The sequence below is a fragment of the Heloderma suspectum genome, chromosome 2 (genome assembly GCF_057233095.1).
Source record: "Heloderma suspectum isolate Gila_16-S chromosome 2, 16-S_ref, whole genome shotgun sequence".
In the NCBI taxonomy this organism is placed as follows: Eukaryota; Metazoa; Chordata; class Lepidosauria; order Squamata; family Helodermatidae; genus Heloderma; species Heloderma suspectum.
In genome coordinates, this window is record NC_139459.1 from 399,623,014 (window position 1) to 399,640,421 (window position 17,408).

Below are 17,408 nucleotides of genomic sequence, written 5' to 3' on the forward strand. Positions count from 1 at the left end.
TTCATGACTGAGGACCAAATGACACAAGTTAATCACGTGACATGCCCCCAAGTGCAGAGTTTTCCTTTCACAAATAGCCAGCATGGGACACCCAATCCCCATAAGTGCTGAGGCATTGTGGATAGAGGGATTTAACCCTTTGACCCCCACTCCTATTTGCATGTGGTGGGAAAGCATCCACTGAAGCTCTTTTTCATTTTCCTGGAGGGAATCCTGACTCAAGTTAACCCCCCCCCCGCCCCCACCACGCAACCTGTGGTATTTTGTAGATGCCCAATATGGTTGAAATCTGCATGGAGTTTTCAGAGTTAGCCCCTTCAAGGAAAGCCAACAAGTTATTCCATCTTCCACAGTTGTAGTTTGCAATGTATGCCTGCCTTGTAGATAGGGATGTACGAAAGTCACTTACCTTTCCGCAAATTATGTTGATGGGGGGAGGCATTCCATCCCTCCCCCTGGCATCCTCGACGGGTGGGGAGGCGATCCGTTCCTCCCCCCCGGAATCCTCCACGGCCGGCTGTGCTCCGCGGCAGCTCCATGGAGCAGCCAGCCAGGCCCAGCCAGGCCACAGCCATCCACAGCCGGATTTCCGGCCGCAGAGGGCTCTGGGAAAAAAACAAAAACAAAACCGCGTATGCAAATGGCAGCGGCTACGGCCACCGCCATTTGCGTTCCTTATATTGGCCGTCTTAGTCTACGTAAATATTTACGTAGAGTATGACAGCGAAAATAAAGGGGAATGCAAATAGCGTAGCGGGTGCTATTTGCGTTAGGGATGGCGGAGAATTTCTCCCCGAAACTTCGGGGGGCCGAGCGCCAACGTGTTCGGCCCCCCGAACAAGTTTCGGGGAGAAATTCTCTGCACCCCCCCGCACCCCCCCCCCGGGACGGGACTTACCTTTGCCGAATGTCCCTCCCGGTGGCGGGTCCGGCCGGCGGTTCGGCGGGTGTTCGTGCGGGCGGGAGCGGCCGCTGCCGCCATTCCAATAAAAGAAAAAAAAACGCCCCCGTGATAGGCTACGTTAATCGTCACGTAGCCTATCACGGGGGCGTTTTTTTTAAAAAAAAAAATTTGGAGTTCGCGGCAGGGCAAGGCGGAAAGCCTCCTCCCCGGCCTGAATTTCGGCCGGGCGAGGCGGGAACCCTCCCCCCCGGCCTGAATTTCGTTAATCCAAGAAAAGTAAAAAAAAAAAACGCCCCCGTGATAGGCTACGTGACGATTAACGTAGCCTATCACAGCTAGATTTGCAAAGTCAGCCGTGATAGGCTACGTAAATCGTCACGTAGCCTACCACGGGTGACTTAAAAAAAAAAAAAGCGTGTACGCAAATGGCGGCCCCCATAGGGAGCCGCCATTCACGTTCCTTATTTGGTCGCTGTAGTCTACGTAAATCTTTACGTAGACTACGGCGAAAATAAGGGCATCGCAAATAGCGTTGCCCTTATTTTCGCCGTAGTCTACGTAATCTTTACATAGACTACAGCGACCAAATAAGGAACGCGAATGGCGGCTCCCTATGGGGGCCACTATTAGCCGTACACGCTTTTTTTTTTTTAAGTCACCCGTGATAGGCTACGTGACGATTTACGTAGCCTATCACGGCTGACTTTGCAAATCTAGCTGTGATAGGCTACGTTAATCGTCACGTAGCCTATCACGGGGGCGTTTTTTTTTTTTTTACTTTTCTTGGAATGGTGGCGGCGGCAGCCGGTCGAAAGACCGGCTGCCGCCCCCGCCCCTGTCGAAGCCCTGCCGAACCACCTCTGCGACCTGCCACCGGGAGCGACATTCGGGAAAGGTAAGTCCCATCCCGGGGTGGGGGGTGGGGGGGCGGAGAATTTCTCCCCGAAACTACTTCGGGGGGCTGAATACGTTGGCACTCGGCCCCCCGAAGTTTCGGCGAGAAATTCTCTGACACCCCTATTGAACCCTTCCCTGAAAAGGAATACATATCAAATTGTCAACCTGTCTTCAATGAAACTAAAAAACTCAGTTTTTGCTTCATTGATTCTACAAGCTTTTCTAGGGAATATAAATCCCCAAATCACATTTCTAGAACTTTTTACTCATGCCAGCACTGATCCAGAAGCACAACAGCCAATACCCACTTAATGGTTTGCTTGTGTTGAGGCAGCCGGTGGACCTGGAAGGAGCCTTGTTTTAGTGTCAATAACTGTTATCCATTATAAAACAAAACCAGCACAGATGTATGTTCCAGGGCTAGAATTAGACATGTGCAAGGTTCATTCAACAATGGGTCATTGCTCTAAGGCAGGGGTGCACAACTTTTTCCACCACAAGGGCCAAATCTGGCTCCAGCTGTGGACCAGGGACTGCACATGCATACGAAGAGCCCTGCTGGATCAGACCAAGGGTCCATCTAGTCCAGCATTCTGTTCACACAGTGGCCAACCAGCTAGCAATTGGGAACCCACAAGCAGGACATGAGGGCAAGACCACCTCCCACCCCTGTTCCCAGCAACAGATGCTGTGATACTGGAGGTAACACATAGCCAACAGGCTTAGTAGTCATGCATAACTTTATCTTCAATGAATTTGTCTAACCTTCTAAAGCCATTCAAATTGGTGGCTGTGAAGGATTGTTAGTCTCTCTCCAACAATCCTGCAAGGTAGAACCAACCCAGCCAGGTATCCGATTTTCCCAAAGTAACCCAGTAGCTCCCACCCAGGCCAAAAGGCACTGTATTTAGCACTGAATTTACTCAGACAAGTCACACCAACAAAAAGTTGGGATAAAGTTTATTGGTAAGGAAAGGGGCAAAGAGAAGGGGATTGGGGAAAAGGGTTTGGGTGTTACGAGATTTTATAAGCACACTGACTGAATACAAATCTGCAACCCAATCCAGAGATCACCACTCTCCAAGCGTATACTCCCAAAAGAAAGCAATAAAGCTAGCTAGACTATCCTATACATACCAAAGTATGGGCCTCCCAGGATAACCAACGACCAGCAGCATCCCCTGGTATCGTCAGGGCAAGACAAGACGCTCACCTCTTTCTTTGTTCTCCTTTTAAGGTCCGGCCCTAGCAACTCCAGGCAGATTTTGGCAGTGCCCAATGCCAGCTCAGTTCCAGATCACCCCATCCTGCCCGTCTAAGGAGGGCACCTCATTCCGCCAGGCACCGTTGTTATCTCCTCCCCCCCTTATGCAGAGCAACTTCATGGCCTTGAGCTGCCCAGCTGAATAATGGCCCGGGCCCAGTAGTCTCCAGGTGTCTGCTGTGTACATGACTGGTCCTCCAACTCCTTACTCTATGGACCCATTCTCGACATTCCTCCCTTTAAAAGATGGGGACTCAGGGGACAATCTCCCGAGTCTCTCTCTTTCTACTTAACCTATGTCTAAAAACTTTTCAAAAAAATATTCCCTCTTAAAAACAAGAAATAGCTACCCCCCCAAACAAGACTCAGCACTCTTGAATTATCCAACTAACAACCCCTCCCTTCCCCCGCCTGAGTCATGCACCCAGGAGAGACTGTCAGCCAGGATATTCTTCTTGCCCAGTATATGAGAAACCTCAAAGTCATAGTCCTAAAGTCAAAGGCTAAACTCCATCATAACATCTTCTGGTTGGACCCTTTGACCCGGTCTAGCCAGCACAAGGGAGAATGGTCAGTGTGTAACAGGAATTTCCGGCCCCACAGATAAGGTCTGAGCATGCCCAAAGCCCACACAATGGCTAGACACTCCTTCTCTACTGTGGCCAAGTTCCGCTCCCGGGGCAGCAACTTTTTGCTCAGATAGACCACCGGATGCAACTCTCGATCAGGCCCCTCTTGCAGAAGAACAGCCTCCGTTCCTGCTTCAGAGGCATCTGTTTGTCGAACAAAAGGGCCCTCAAAATCTGGGGCCTGTAAAATCGGGTAGTCTACCAATCGTTTTTTCAGTTGATCAAAGGCTTGTTGACATAGAGCCGTCCACCTCACTTGGATCGGCTGCTTCTTTTTACACAGATCTGTCAAAGGAGCCACTAAGTCACTAAAGTGAGGGACAAAACGTCAGTAATACCCCGCTAGGCCCAAGAAGGACTGGACCTTCTTCTTAGTCTTGGGTACCGGCCAATCCCGAATGGATGCAATCTTGGCATCAAGAGGCTTAATAGTACCTCCCTCCACTCTATGGCCTAGGTAGGTAACCTCCCCCAGGCTGAACTGACACTTAGAAGCCTTAACAGTTAAACCCAGTTCTTTGAGGCACCCAAACACTTGACGAACATGCTCCAAATGGGACTCCCAGGTCTGGCTAAAGATAGCTACGTTGTCCAAATAGGCAAAGGCAAAAGATCCCAACCCATTCAGTAGCCCATTAATTAACCTTTGAAAGGTACTGGGGGGCCCCTTCAGGCTGAAGGGGAGTACAACAAATTCATATAGGCCGAGATGGGTGACGAAAGCCGACTTCTTAATTGCCTCCTCGTCTAAGGGCACTTGCCAATACCCCTTAGTCAAATCAATGGTCGTGATGTATTGAACCTTCCCCAGGTCCTCTAAAAGGGCGTCAATCCAGGGCATGGGGTAGGGGTCCGGCTGCATTAATAAGTTCAATTTTTGATAGTCTACACAGAATCTGATCCCCCCATCATCTTTTTTTTCTACTAACACCACAGGAGAGGACCAAGGGCTATGGGATGGCCGGATGACTCCCATCTCCAACATAGCTTGAATTTCCTGGGCAATATCCACAGCATGTTTGCCTGTAGCTTGGTAGGGGGAAGATTGAATAGGGGGGTTGTCTCCAGTCATGATAGAATGGCTGGCTAGGGTAGTCCGCCCCAGAACAGCAGAAAACAGTGACTTAAAGTCTTGTAAGAGGACTGCCAGCTGTTGTTGCTGCGATGTAGTCAAAGTTGGTGGGAGGACCACATCTTCTACCCCCCTCCCCATGTCACAGCACTCTTCCAGCATGTCCACCACTTCCCCCACCTCCTCTTTCTCGGCCAAAAATTGGAACACCATATGCTCTCTACTCACATAAGGCTTTAGCATGTTGACATGGAATACCTTCAACCGTCAATTTGAATCGGGATAGGCCACCAGATAGTTAACCTCCCCCAATCGCTGTTGGACCACCTTGGGACCTTCCCATTTCACAGATAACTTATCAGGCTTAAGGGGCTTAAGGACCAACACCTGGTCTCCCGGTTGAAACACCCAGAGTTTAGCTTTTCGATTATACCAGATCTTTTGCCCCCCTTGAGCTTGAGCCAGATCAGCTTAAGCCTCTTCCCGGACGTCTCTTAAGGTGTTTTGTAAGTTCTGCATAAAGGTCACCACTGATTGAGGAGAAGAAGCCACAGCCCCCTCCCACTCAGCTCCTAGCAGCGCCAGGGGCCAAACATTTCTCAGCCAACCAAGTTCATTGGGTGAAAATCCCAGGCTCTCCTGAGGCGCATCCCGATAGGCAAATAACAAAAATGGCAAGGCTTGGTCCCAGTCCGCTGGATGCTGGAGTACATAATCCCGAATCATTTGGCCTAATGTCTAATTAAATCTTTCTACCAACCCATTGGTTTGATGATGATAGGGAAGACTAAAAGAAGTCTCAACATCCCCCGATCTCCCATAACTTCTGCAGGAGTCCCGAAACAAACCCGGTGCCCTGGTCCGACAAAATGGTCTTGGGCATTCCTAGGCGAGAACAAATGGAAAGCAAAGCTTTAGCTAAAGCGCTAGCTGTGATAGTCGACAAAGGCACCGCTTCCGCGTATCTGGTGGCGAAATCTGTGATCGTCAAAATGAACCTCTTTCCTGATTTAGTCGGCGGGTTAAAGGGTCCCATGATGTCAACACCGACGCGTTCAAAAGGAGCCTCCACCAAAGGGAGAGGCTGTAGCGGAGCCTTAGGATGATCTTTGTTAAGACCTACCCTCTGGCAGGTTTCGCAGGAAGCACAATATTCCTTCACTGCTTGGACCACTAGAGGCCAGTAGAAACCTTTAGATACTCGACTCTGTGTACGCTTAGCTCCCAAATGCCCCCCCCCCATGCCACCTCATGGGCCAAACCGAGAACTTGTTCTCAGAAGCTTTGGGGGACAACCAGCTGAAACTGGTGGGTCCACTTCACCCCACATCCCTCAGGGGCAAACTCTCTGTACAGCGCCCCATTCGCCCACAGGAACCGGGCCGGGCAGTCTGAGGAAACATCGGCAATACCCCGGGCAGCCTCTTCTCGGCAAGTCTGGAGGGTAGGGTCAGAGATCTGGGCTGTAATGAAGCTTGGACTAGGGCCACCCCCAGGGTGTCTCCATCTTTATTTTCCCGTTCCGAGTCTCCGTCGTCTACCCTGGCCCCAGGACTAGCAGAGGCCCCCTTGGTTGCAGCCCTAGGAGAGACCTCTAGCAAGTCAGCCCCCCAATCAGGAGTTGCCCCCCGCAGTTTAGCAGCTTGGCTACGGGTAACGGCCTTCATCTGTGCCCTGTAAGCAAGGTCATTCCCGATCAAAATATTCCATGGGGCGGAGGACTCCTCCTGATGAACAATCACATCCAATTCCCCCCTTATACTCCACCCGGACCCTAGCTACAGGAACCTCAATACTTGGGGAGTTATAAGGAGTGACGGAATAAGTCCAGTCTTCCTTAAGCTGCCCCTCCTCCAAATACCATCTGTCCACTGCTGTTACATCTGCCCCTGTGTCCCGGTAAGCCCTGACTCGAGCCCCATTAACAACAATACACTCACAAAACTGCATCTGGATCCATTGGTTCTGTTCCAATTGTACCAGCTGCATTCCCACTGGGGAGCCAGTAAAGCTGTGTTGATCGGTTCCAGTTGATTGAACAACATCCAGGCTTTCAGCATCTCTCCAAGCCTGCGGGGCAACTGGCAAGGGAGTTTCTGACGGACAGCCGTTTTCCCCTTGTCCTTTCCAGTCTTCCTCAACCCATTCAGAAGTAGAGGGGCCCCCAGCAGGGAGTTGTGGGCGGGCAATCATCGCCACCTTTGGCTGAGTCTCCATCACTTTCTTCCGAGCCAGCTTGGGGCAGTCGCGTTTCAGATGGCCCACCTCTTTATAGTAATAGCAGCCCCCCATTTGGGGGTCAGACGTGGCTCTAGGTAGAGGCTCCCGCTGGGTCACTTCCACTGTTCTCAGGGGCCCTTAGTCATTTTGGTTCGCCCCCTCTCTCACTTCCCCCTCCGCTAGCTCCTCCAAAAATCCTGGAACGCACAGATCGGGAAGAGTCTCTCTGGCGATGGATGCTCATCTGGTCAGCCATGAGCCCGGCCTCTTGCAAGGTCTGGGGATTCCTGTCACTGACTAGAGCGGCCAATTCCAAAGGGAGTAAGGACAAAAATTATTCTAGCCCTACCAGTTCTCGCAGCTTCTCAAAGGACCGAGCCCCCGCCGCCTCCAGCCATATGTCCATAGCCTTCGCTAGTCTTCCCGACAAGGCAAAATAGCTCTCCTTTGCTACAGACTGGAGATTCCAGAACAATTGGCCACAATGGTCAGCAGACAGGCCGAAATGCTGTTTTACTAGGACCTTAAACATTTCATAGTCATTAGCATCTGAATGAGCCACGGATCCTAATAAATCTGCCAGGTCTCCCATAACATGAGCCCTCAAGAGGGCCATACGCTGATGGGGTGGTACCTGTTGATCTTCACAGGCTAGCTTGAACAGAGAGAAAAACCCAAGCATATCCTGCCCTGGCTGATAAACCAGAAAAAGTTTACGACCCAACCGGGCAAACACATTCCTTTCTTCTGGGGGCCCCAACTGGGCTTTCAACACTTCAATTTGCAATTCCAACCGCCGCATCTGCCGGGCATGGGTCTCTTGGGAAACACACCTCCATTCCTCGGTGCTGCTAGGGAGGCTATCTGATTCAGAGGCCAGTACCAGGCCCTCTCAGTTCCCACTAACCAGAGAGGCAGCAGGTAAATCCATAAGCCAATTTTCCACCTCCGTAGACATAGTTGGTAGCTCGCCTTCCCACTATCCAGAGGCAGAAGCCTCCACCACCCATTCAATGACGGCCAAACTCCCGGCCTCTGCTCCAGGCAACTGGGAGGAAACAATCTCCTCTCTATCCTATCCACTTCGGGCCAATGCCTGCATATTCCCTGACTATACAAAACAACAAACCTTGGGAGTATAGCCTGGTCCTGGCATCTCCCTCTCCCTAATGCCTCCATGCCCCGCAACTCCTTGAACAACTTCAGTGCCTTATCCCAATGCTACCACCATGTGAAGGATTGTTGGTCTCTCTCCAACAATCCTGCAAGGTAGAACCAACCCAGCCAGGTCTCCGATTTTCCCAAATTAACCCAGTAGCTCCCACCCAGGCCAAAAGGCACTGTATTTAGCACTGAATTTACTCAGACAAGTCACACCAACAAAAAGTTGGGATAAAGTTTATTGGTAAGGAAAGGGGCAAAGAGAAGGGGATTGGGGAAAAGGGTTTGGGTGTTACGAGATTTTATAAGCACACTGACTGAATACAAATCTGCAACCCAATCCAGAGATCACCACTCTCCAAGCGTATACTCCCAAAAGAAAACAATAAAGCTAGCTAGACTATCCTATACATACCAAAGTATGGGCCTCCCAGGATAACCAATGACCAGCAGCATCCCCTGGTATCGTCAGGGCAAGACAAGACGCTCACCTCTTTCTTTGTTCTCCTTTTAAGGTCCAGCCCTAGCAACTCCAGGCAGATTTTGGCAGCGCCCAATGTCAGTTCAGTTCCAGATCATCCCATCCTGCCCATCTAAGGAGGGCGCCGCATTCTGCCAGGCACCGTTGTTATCTCCTCCCCCCTTTATGCGGAGCAACTTTATGGCCTTGAGCTGCCCGGCTGAATAATGGCCCAGGCCCAATAGTCTCCAGGTGTCTGCTGTGTACATGACTGGTCCTCCAACTCTATGGACCCATTCTCGACAGTGGCCATCACTACATCCTGAGGCAGCAAATCCCATAGTTTAACTATCTGATGTGTGAAGAAGTCCTTGCTTTGATCTGTGCTGAGTCTCCCACCAGTCATCTTCATGGGATGACCCTGGGTTCTAGCATTAAGGCAGAGTGAGAAAAAAAAGTCTCCCTAGTGTTGCGAAGTAGCTCTCTTTTGAGTGAACAGTGCTGACTCCATTTTGAGTAGGGGTGCACGAAACCCACTTACCTGGTCTCGCAGCTTTTTGCGGTGGGGGGGAGGTGCTTCGCTGCTCTCCCCCCGAAGTTCAGGCTGGGGGGGGAGGCTTCCCACCTCGCCCGGCCGAAATTCAGGCTGGTGGGGAGGCTTCCCGCCTCGCCCAGCCAAAATTCAGGCCGGGGGGGAGGCTTCCGCCTCGCCCGGCCGAAATTCAGGCCGGGGAGGAGGCGCCTCGCCTTGCCTGGCTGCGAAATTAAAAGTAAAAAAAAAAAAACACGCCCCCGTGATAGGCTATGTGATGATTAATGTAGCCTATCACGGCTAGATCTGCAAAGTCATCTGTGATAGGCTACGTAAATCGTCACGTAGCCTATCACAGGTGACTTAAAAAAAAAAAAAAGCGCGTACGCAAATGGCGGCCCCTATAGGGAGCCGCCATTCGTGTTCCTTATTTGGTTGCTGTAGTCTACGTAATCTTTACATAGACTACAGCGACCAAATAAGGAACGGGAATGGCGGCTCCCTATGGGGGCCGCCATTATACGTAAGCACTTTTTTTTTTTTTTTTACGTCACCCGTGATAGGCTACGTGACGATTTACGTAGCCTATCATGGCTGACTTTGCAAATCTAGCAGTGATAGGCTACGTTAATCGTCACGTAGCCTATCACGGGGGCGTTTTTTTTTTTAGTTTCATTGGAATGGCGGCGGTGGCAGCCGGTCGAAAGATCGGCTGTCGCCCCCGCCCATGACGAAGACCCGACGAACCGCCGCCAGGAGGGACATTCGGGAAAGGTAAGTCCCGTCCCGGGGGGGGGTGCGGGGGGCGGGGGGGCGGATAATTTCTCCCCGAAACTTGTTTGGGGGGGCCGAACACGTTGGCGCTCGGCCCCCTGAAGTTTCGGGGAGAAATTCTCCGCCAACCCTAATTTTGAGGAACAGCCACAAAGCCAGGTGTCTTCATCCCCAGCCTCAGCAAAGGTGGGAGAAAGGCACAGGAAAGGGTTGAGAGCATCCTGCAAGACTAGATCAAGCAATTCCGTTTCTGATGGGCTTCTTAAAATGCATTCCCCAAAGGCAAAGGTGGCGGCCAAAATTCAGCAAAACATTAATGTGCTGGATAGCAAGAATGATATCTGGTAAGTTACCTAGTCAACCACCTGCAATGTGCTCCTATTGTTGAACTCCAGCCTTGACACCTGTCCTTAAGACAACCATTAGCATATAAAGTTCTCTTTTGTTAAAAGAGTGAGAGATAGCAAGTAGAACTTTTGTTTCCCGCAAGTACAGCCATCATCCCCACGCACCATCTTTTGTTATACGAGATGGGAGCCCAACTCAGTCTTTCTGCCACAGCAAGCAGCACCATTTTCCAGTGCCGATGAGCAATGTCTGGCTCATTGAAGTCGTGATGTCACTGCCTTTCTCTGAACTGTACAAGAAGCCTCATGTTGGGGCAGTCCCGAGTCCCCCTCTTCCCAGAGGTGGGGGGCCATGCTGCTGAAATCACTAGGTGCCTCACCCCTCCAGGGGTACGGTGCCACACTGCCGCTGAACTCGCTCTGAGGATCTCCTCCCAGAGGAAAGGCTCCATGCTGAAATCTCCGAAATGGCTAAGCTCCTTGCTTGCCAGAGCAAGGTGCCAATGGTGGGGGCTTTGCCTCCCCTAGTCAAGGCTCTCTGCTCTCCTTCCTCGTCATCTGAGAGCAGGAGTTGCAAGGCACACTAGTTCCTGTCTGCAGGAAAGGGCTTCAGCCCAAGGAAAGCTATATTGCTTTTGGAGGTTTTTTCTAGAAATTGTAGCCCCCAACCCCTCTTTCCCTTCTGTGTCTCTGTCTCCCTCTCTGTCTCTCTCTCTTTCTGTGTGTGTGTGTGTGTGTGTGCTTCAAGCCTCAGCAACACTCCTTCCCACAGTTGTGCAAGCTGCTTTTAGGCCTGGAGCTCAGCTTCACCAAGAATGCCGCCAATTTCCCCACCAAAGCATAACTTGGTGAAGGCCGGAGCATCCCCAGTTGATCCTAAGTGTTACCTCCATTTGCTCAGCTACTTTCCCCGAAACTCACTTGTGCATTCGAATCTTTGTAAACCCTGATAAATGTGCCATTGTGGCATTGTCCTCTCCAACAGTGTCTGAGTGCAGATCTCTTTGGGTGGGAAGCGCCTTCTCAGCCATAGATGCCCTATTGCCAATGTCTAAGTAGTCCTTATAAGCGGGTGAGTGAGTCTCGTTAGAATGTGTGCAAGGCTGTACATGGTTCTGACTAGAGCACATCATGTAACGCTATCCACATTCTCCGCACAAAATGCATAATTCTGTACACCTCTATCATGTCTCCCTACTTCACATGAGTGGTGTAGGAGGGCAAATGTGTCCATTTTTCCAACACCTGAAGAAGAACCATGGGTTAAGGGAATATAGGGTCTTCCCCAAATTGGAAGATGCTTTAAATCATAATCTGTAAGCATACCAAGCATGGTGACCCACCTCTCTGTCTGTCCTATCCCCACCCCTTTTTTTTTGACCTCCTACGCCTGTCCATGCCTGCCTTCAGGTCTACTGCCAGTAGGAAGAGAGTGAAGAGAGAGAGAAAGAGGGTGAGGCATCCTGGTTTACTGCACTCATGGCTACATCACATTTACTCCTCAGTAAACCATGAGCAGACTCTCTCCTGTTCTCTTCCTCCTTCACTGTCTCTGCACTTAGCCCAGTGCCCCATTCATGCATTCCTGTAACCTATATGGGCATCAAGACAACTGGGAAGAATCAACTGGGAACACGTCACCAACTTCAGTCTTGTCTTTGACAACTGCAGGAGTTTTACTCATGCAAGGGAGCCTAACCATATTTTCAGATCCCAAGGAAATGGTAGCAAATCTCTGGCTGGCCAAGTCAGCTTCCCCCCTGGTGCCCTGAATCTCGGTCTGGGCAGTGGCACCGGAGTAGGGATGTCAGAGAATTCTGCCATGGATCTCGGTGAGGCCGAATGCCAGTGCATTCAGCCCCCGAAACCCGTGGCGGAACGAAGCCCCTGCCTCCCCCCACAAAAGGCGCACGAAACAGATCACTTACCTGCTGCCATCCATGCTGACTTGCGAATGGCGGCTGCCCTGCGGCCACCATTCGCTTCTTCATCATAGGCATGATAGGCTATGTAATTATTTTCGTAGCCTATCACAGCAAGCCAAAAAACAAAAAACAGCGTACGCAAATTGCGGTGGCTATGGCGGCCGCCATTTGTGTTCCCTATTTTTTTCTGTTTTATCCTACATAAATATTTACGTAGGCTATTACGGCGAAAAATAGGGAAATGCAAATAGTGTAGTGGGCACCATTTGCATTCCCTTTTTTTCGATGTTTTAGCCTACGTAAATATTTACGTAAGCTATTACGGCGGGGAAAAAAAGGAGAAAAAAATGGCACTACGCCATTTGTGTTCCCCTTTTTTTTTCTCACCATAATAGCTTACAAAAATATTTACATAGGCCAAAACAGTGAAAAAAAGGGAACGCAAATGGAGGCCACCATAGCCGCCGCCATTTGCGTACGCTGTTTTTTTTTTTTTGGCTTGCCGTGATAGGCTACGTAAATATTAATGTAGCCTATCATGGGCTACCATAGGGACGCAAATGGAGTCCCCTACTCAGGATGCCATTTGCGTCCGTACCAGCCTGGCAGTGGATGCAGGCCCCTCTACGGGTTGGCCCAACTGGCAGCTCCGCAGACTGGCCGCAGAGCGGAGCCGGCTGGGTAGGATTCCGGGGGGGAGGACCGGATCACCTCCCACCCTGTCGAGGATTCCAGGGGGAGGAACGGATCGCCTCCCCCTGCCCCAGCAGATGCCCTGACCAGAACCAGGTAAGTGATTCGTACATCCCTACACCAGAGTAATTTCGGCACAAACTTTGTAAGAAGTTCTTCAGATGTGAAAAGGTCAGTACGTTGCTTCATGCTGCTCTTGATTCAGATGTTGATGTTACGGACTCCAGGGTAACCTTGTGCTGGTGGCTGGGGTGGGGTGGGGCGAGCTTTGACAAGAATAAATTACTATGATTTTGATAATTACTGGGAGAAGCATCACCGCTGAAGCTTGGTGATGCTTCTTCCTAGCTTGGTCTTCCTTTCCTAATGCCTCAGAAACAATTTCTCTTCTGAATGTCCTTCTTCATGTTTACTGCTGTACTGTAGTACCGTAAAGGAACTTAGCTGAAGGGTGGGATATAAATTCCTATAATTAACAACTGAATAAATAGAGAGAGAGCTTTATCCAGCGGTTTCCACTCCACCTCCTCCATCAAATGCACAGCCATCTCCTCAAACGTAACCTGCAAGAAGAGGAAGAAAACATTTTATGCTCACAGGTGATGGTGCAACCCAACAAACCAGTCAATTCAAGGTGGCTGGAGGTTTTTCAGCAGGGTCTAAACCTTCCACAGTGGCATTCTACGTCTTCACCGTGGGCAGCAAGGAGAGTATCAAGAGGAAACATTCTTTCAGGTCCAGAGAGATGTGCAAGGAGCAGAGGCCCCTAGACATGAATCCATTCATTCTTCTCCCACCTTATCTTGCTGTACAGCAACCATTTCTATTTGTCTGGATGTGGAGAAGGGCCCAGACTGAATTGGTTTTCTTCTGCTGCCTGTCAGGGAGAGAAAGAAGGTAGTTGGAGGGCTTGCTTCTGGCAGTTCCACATGAACCTGTGGCCCGGCTGGAGTCCCCCAGGGAAAGAGCCTTCAGTGTGGTGGCCCCCTTCCTGTGGAATTCCCCACCTTTGGAGGTCAGGCAGCCTCCAATGTTGTGTTGCTTTCGGCACCCCCTGAAGACAGTATTTCGAGAGGCTTTCGCCGAGGGATTAGCCACAGTTTATTATGTTCAGAATCTGTTCTTTAAAATGTTTTAATTATGGGGTTGTTATTCTTTGATCTTGTTATCCACCACTCTGAAATCTTTGACGAGGAGTGGTATATGAATATCGTAAATAAATAAATAAATAAATAAATAAATAAATAATACATAAAAAAGACAGGTGGGGGAAAAGTTTGTCCCTGTAAGCTCCCTGGCCCAGTTCACGGTGCTTCTTCTCCCCTGTAAAGCCCTGAACTGCCTGGCACTCACATACTGCAGAGATCACGTTCTCCCACAGGCACCTCCTCTCTCGTTAAGGTCCCAGAGAAAAGATGTGCTTTGCCGCCCCCCCTTCAGGGTGCAATCCTATGGGGATGACCGTCAGCCTCTGAACTTTTATGGCCATTGTCAGGGAAATCGTGGTCCAAAAGACTGGAGGTCACACGTCTGGAGGATTTGGCAAAGCACTTTATTCATGCATGAGGTTGCTCTCCTGGGAGAAGAACAACAACTCTAAAATGGTGGCACACACATATAGAGTCATAGAATCATAGAATCATAGTGTCAGGGTGGACACTGAGCCCATAGAATCCCAGAGTAGTTCTGATGCAGAGGAAGAGCAGTCGCTCCTTCGGGAGAGGAGCGCGCTCCTTTTTTCCCAGGACCAACAGCTGATGGAGATTCCTCCCACCCACATTCCTAGTTTAGAAAGCAGTCCAGGGAGTGACTCAGCACAGATAGCAGACTGGGGGGGATGCGCGGTGCAGGCGCACAGAGCGGCGCCAAATGGTTCGCGCTCAAAGAACGGTTGCACCCAGAGGATCCAAGGGAAAAGGGGAGGGATTCTCCCTAGTCCTTATATTCAGGGGTCTGCCAGTAATTGCCTTTCAAATGGGGACCAACTGTTCCAACTTAGGGCATACGGATGCTGCTGCTCAGATCTAGTTGCTACCGGTAGAGCTGTTAAGTTGTAAAAGAAGAATAAAGCTTTGAAAAGAATCCCTTTGTCTGTGTCTGGACTTGGCTACTGGATGAGACTGAGAGAGCCCTCCAAGGAGCCCTTGACACATAGAATAGTAAGGTTGGAAGGGGCCTACAAGGCCATCTAGTCCAACCCCTGCTCAATGCAGGAATCCAACTCAGAGCATCCCTGACAGATGGCTGTCCAGCCTCGTCTTCAACGCCTCCAGTGTGGAAGAGCCCACAACCTCCCTAGGTCATTGGTTCCATTGTCATATTGCTCTAACAGGCAGGAAGTTTCTCCTGATGTTCAGCCGGAATCTGGCTTCCTGTCACTTGAACCCATTATTCCGTGTCCTGCACTCTGGCATGATTGAGAAAAGATCCTGGCCTTCCTCTCTGGGACAATCTTTCAAGTACTTGAAGAGCGCTATCCTATCTCCCCTCAGTCTTCTCTTCTCAAGGCTAAACATGCCCAGTTCTTTCAGTCTCTCTTCACAGGGCTTTGTTTCCAGTCCCCTGATCATCTTTGTTGCCCTCCTCTGAACCCTCTCCAGTTTGTCTACATCCTTCTTAAAGTGTGGTGCCAGAACTGGACACAGTACTCCAGATGAGGCCTAACCAGTGCTGAGTAGAGGGGAACTAGTACTTCCTGGGATTTGGAAGCTATGCTACTATTAATGCAGCCCAAAATAGCATTTGCCTTTTTCGCAGCCACATCACATTGTTGGCTCATATTCAGCTTGTGATCGACAACAATGCCAAGATCCTTCTCGCTTGTAGTGTGGTTGAGCCACGTATCCCCCATCTTGTAACTGTACATTTGGTTTCTTTTTCCTAGGTGCAGAACTTGGCATTTATCCCTATTAAATGTCATTCTGTTGTTTTCTGCCCAGTGCTCCAGTCTATCCAGATCACTTTGAATTTTGTTTCTTTCTTCCAAAGTATTAGCTATCCTGCCCAATTTTGAGTCATCTGCAACTTTGATCAGCATTCCCTGCACCTCCTCCTCCAAGTCATTAATAAAAATGTTGAAGAGCACTGGGCCCAGGACTGAGCTGGTACTGTGGTCTTATGTGTATATATATATGACATGGCCTCTGGGCGGGGCAGTTCCACCTTCAAGGCAGCCTCCATGGAACGGTTACACAGCCAATAGCAAAATTTGGCTGCAAATTACAACCAATTCCAATGCTAGTTTGGGCTGCATTAATAGAAGCATAGCTTCCAAATTCCATGAAGTACTAGTTCCCCTCTACTCAGCACTGGTTAGGCCTCATCTGGGGTACTGTGTCCAGTTCTGGGCACCACACTTTAAGAAGGATGCACGTAGGTATTTACGTAGCCTATACTACGTAAATACTACGTAGGTATTTATACTACGTAGGTATACTACGTAAATACTATGTAGGTATTTACATAGCCTATCACAGCAAAGAGTAGGGACGCAAACGGCAGCTGCTACACCGTTTGCACCGCTGCTCTTTCCATGATAGGCTATGTAAGTATTTACATAGCCTATCACAGTAAAGGCAGCCACGCAAATGGCGGCCACTACACCATTTGCGTGGCTGCCTTTACCGTGATAGGCTACGTAAATACTTATGTAGCCTATCACGGAAAGAGCAGCGGCACAAATGGCGTAGCGGCCGCCGTTTGCGTTCCTGCTCTTTGCCTTGATAGGCTACATAAATACTTATGTAGCTTATCACGGCAGCCTGGCAGGACACAAATGGCGGCCGCTACAACGGCCACCATTTGTGTCCGCAGCGGTCCGGCCAAAAGACCATCTGCCGCCGCCGCCCCAGGTAAGTTTCTTTCCGGGAGGATTCCTCAGGGTGGCGGGGTGTGTGTGGCCGTTCCGCCACAGGTTTCGGGGGCATTCAGCCTCACTGAAATCTGTGGTGGAATTCTCTGCCATCCCTACCAAGGAGTGTTCCCCTTGATAGGCTACGTAATACTTATGCCGTGATAGGCTACGTAAATACTTATGTAGCCTATCAGGGCAGCCTGGCAGGACGCAAATGGCGGCTGCTACGGCGGCCGCCATTTGCGTCCGCAGCAGCCTGGCTGCGGCTGGAACTCCGGCTGCTAGTGGCCCTGGCCAGCGGCTTCACAGAGCCGCCGCGGAGTGGAGCCGGCCAGGGATGATTCTGGGGGGAGGGACGGAGTGCCTCCCCCCCCACCGCGAATCACACCTGCGAAAAGGTAAGTGACTTTCGTACATCCCTACTCCTTGGTGTTAGGTGATTGGGAGAGGCACATGGTTGTCTTGGGAAACATGAAATCCTGAGCTGCTCCTGTTGAGGCTGCCATGGTGTGAATATTCAAGTACCCCCAAACAGCTGTTTTAGGGGACACCAACATCACCTCCAAGACAGGCAGATGTCTGGGCAGTGGGGTGGATGGTTCACCAAGAGCCAGTGTGGTGTAGTGGCTAGAGTGCTGGACTGGGAGCTGGGAGATCTGGGTTCTAGTCCCCACTCA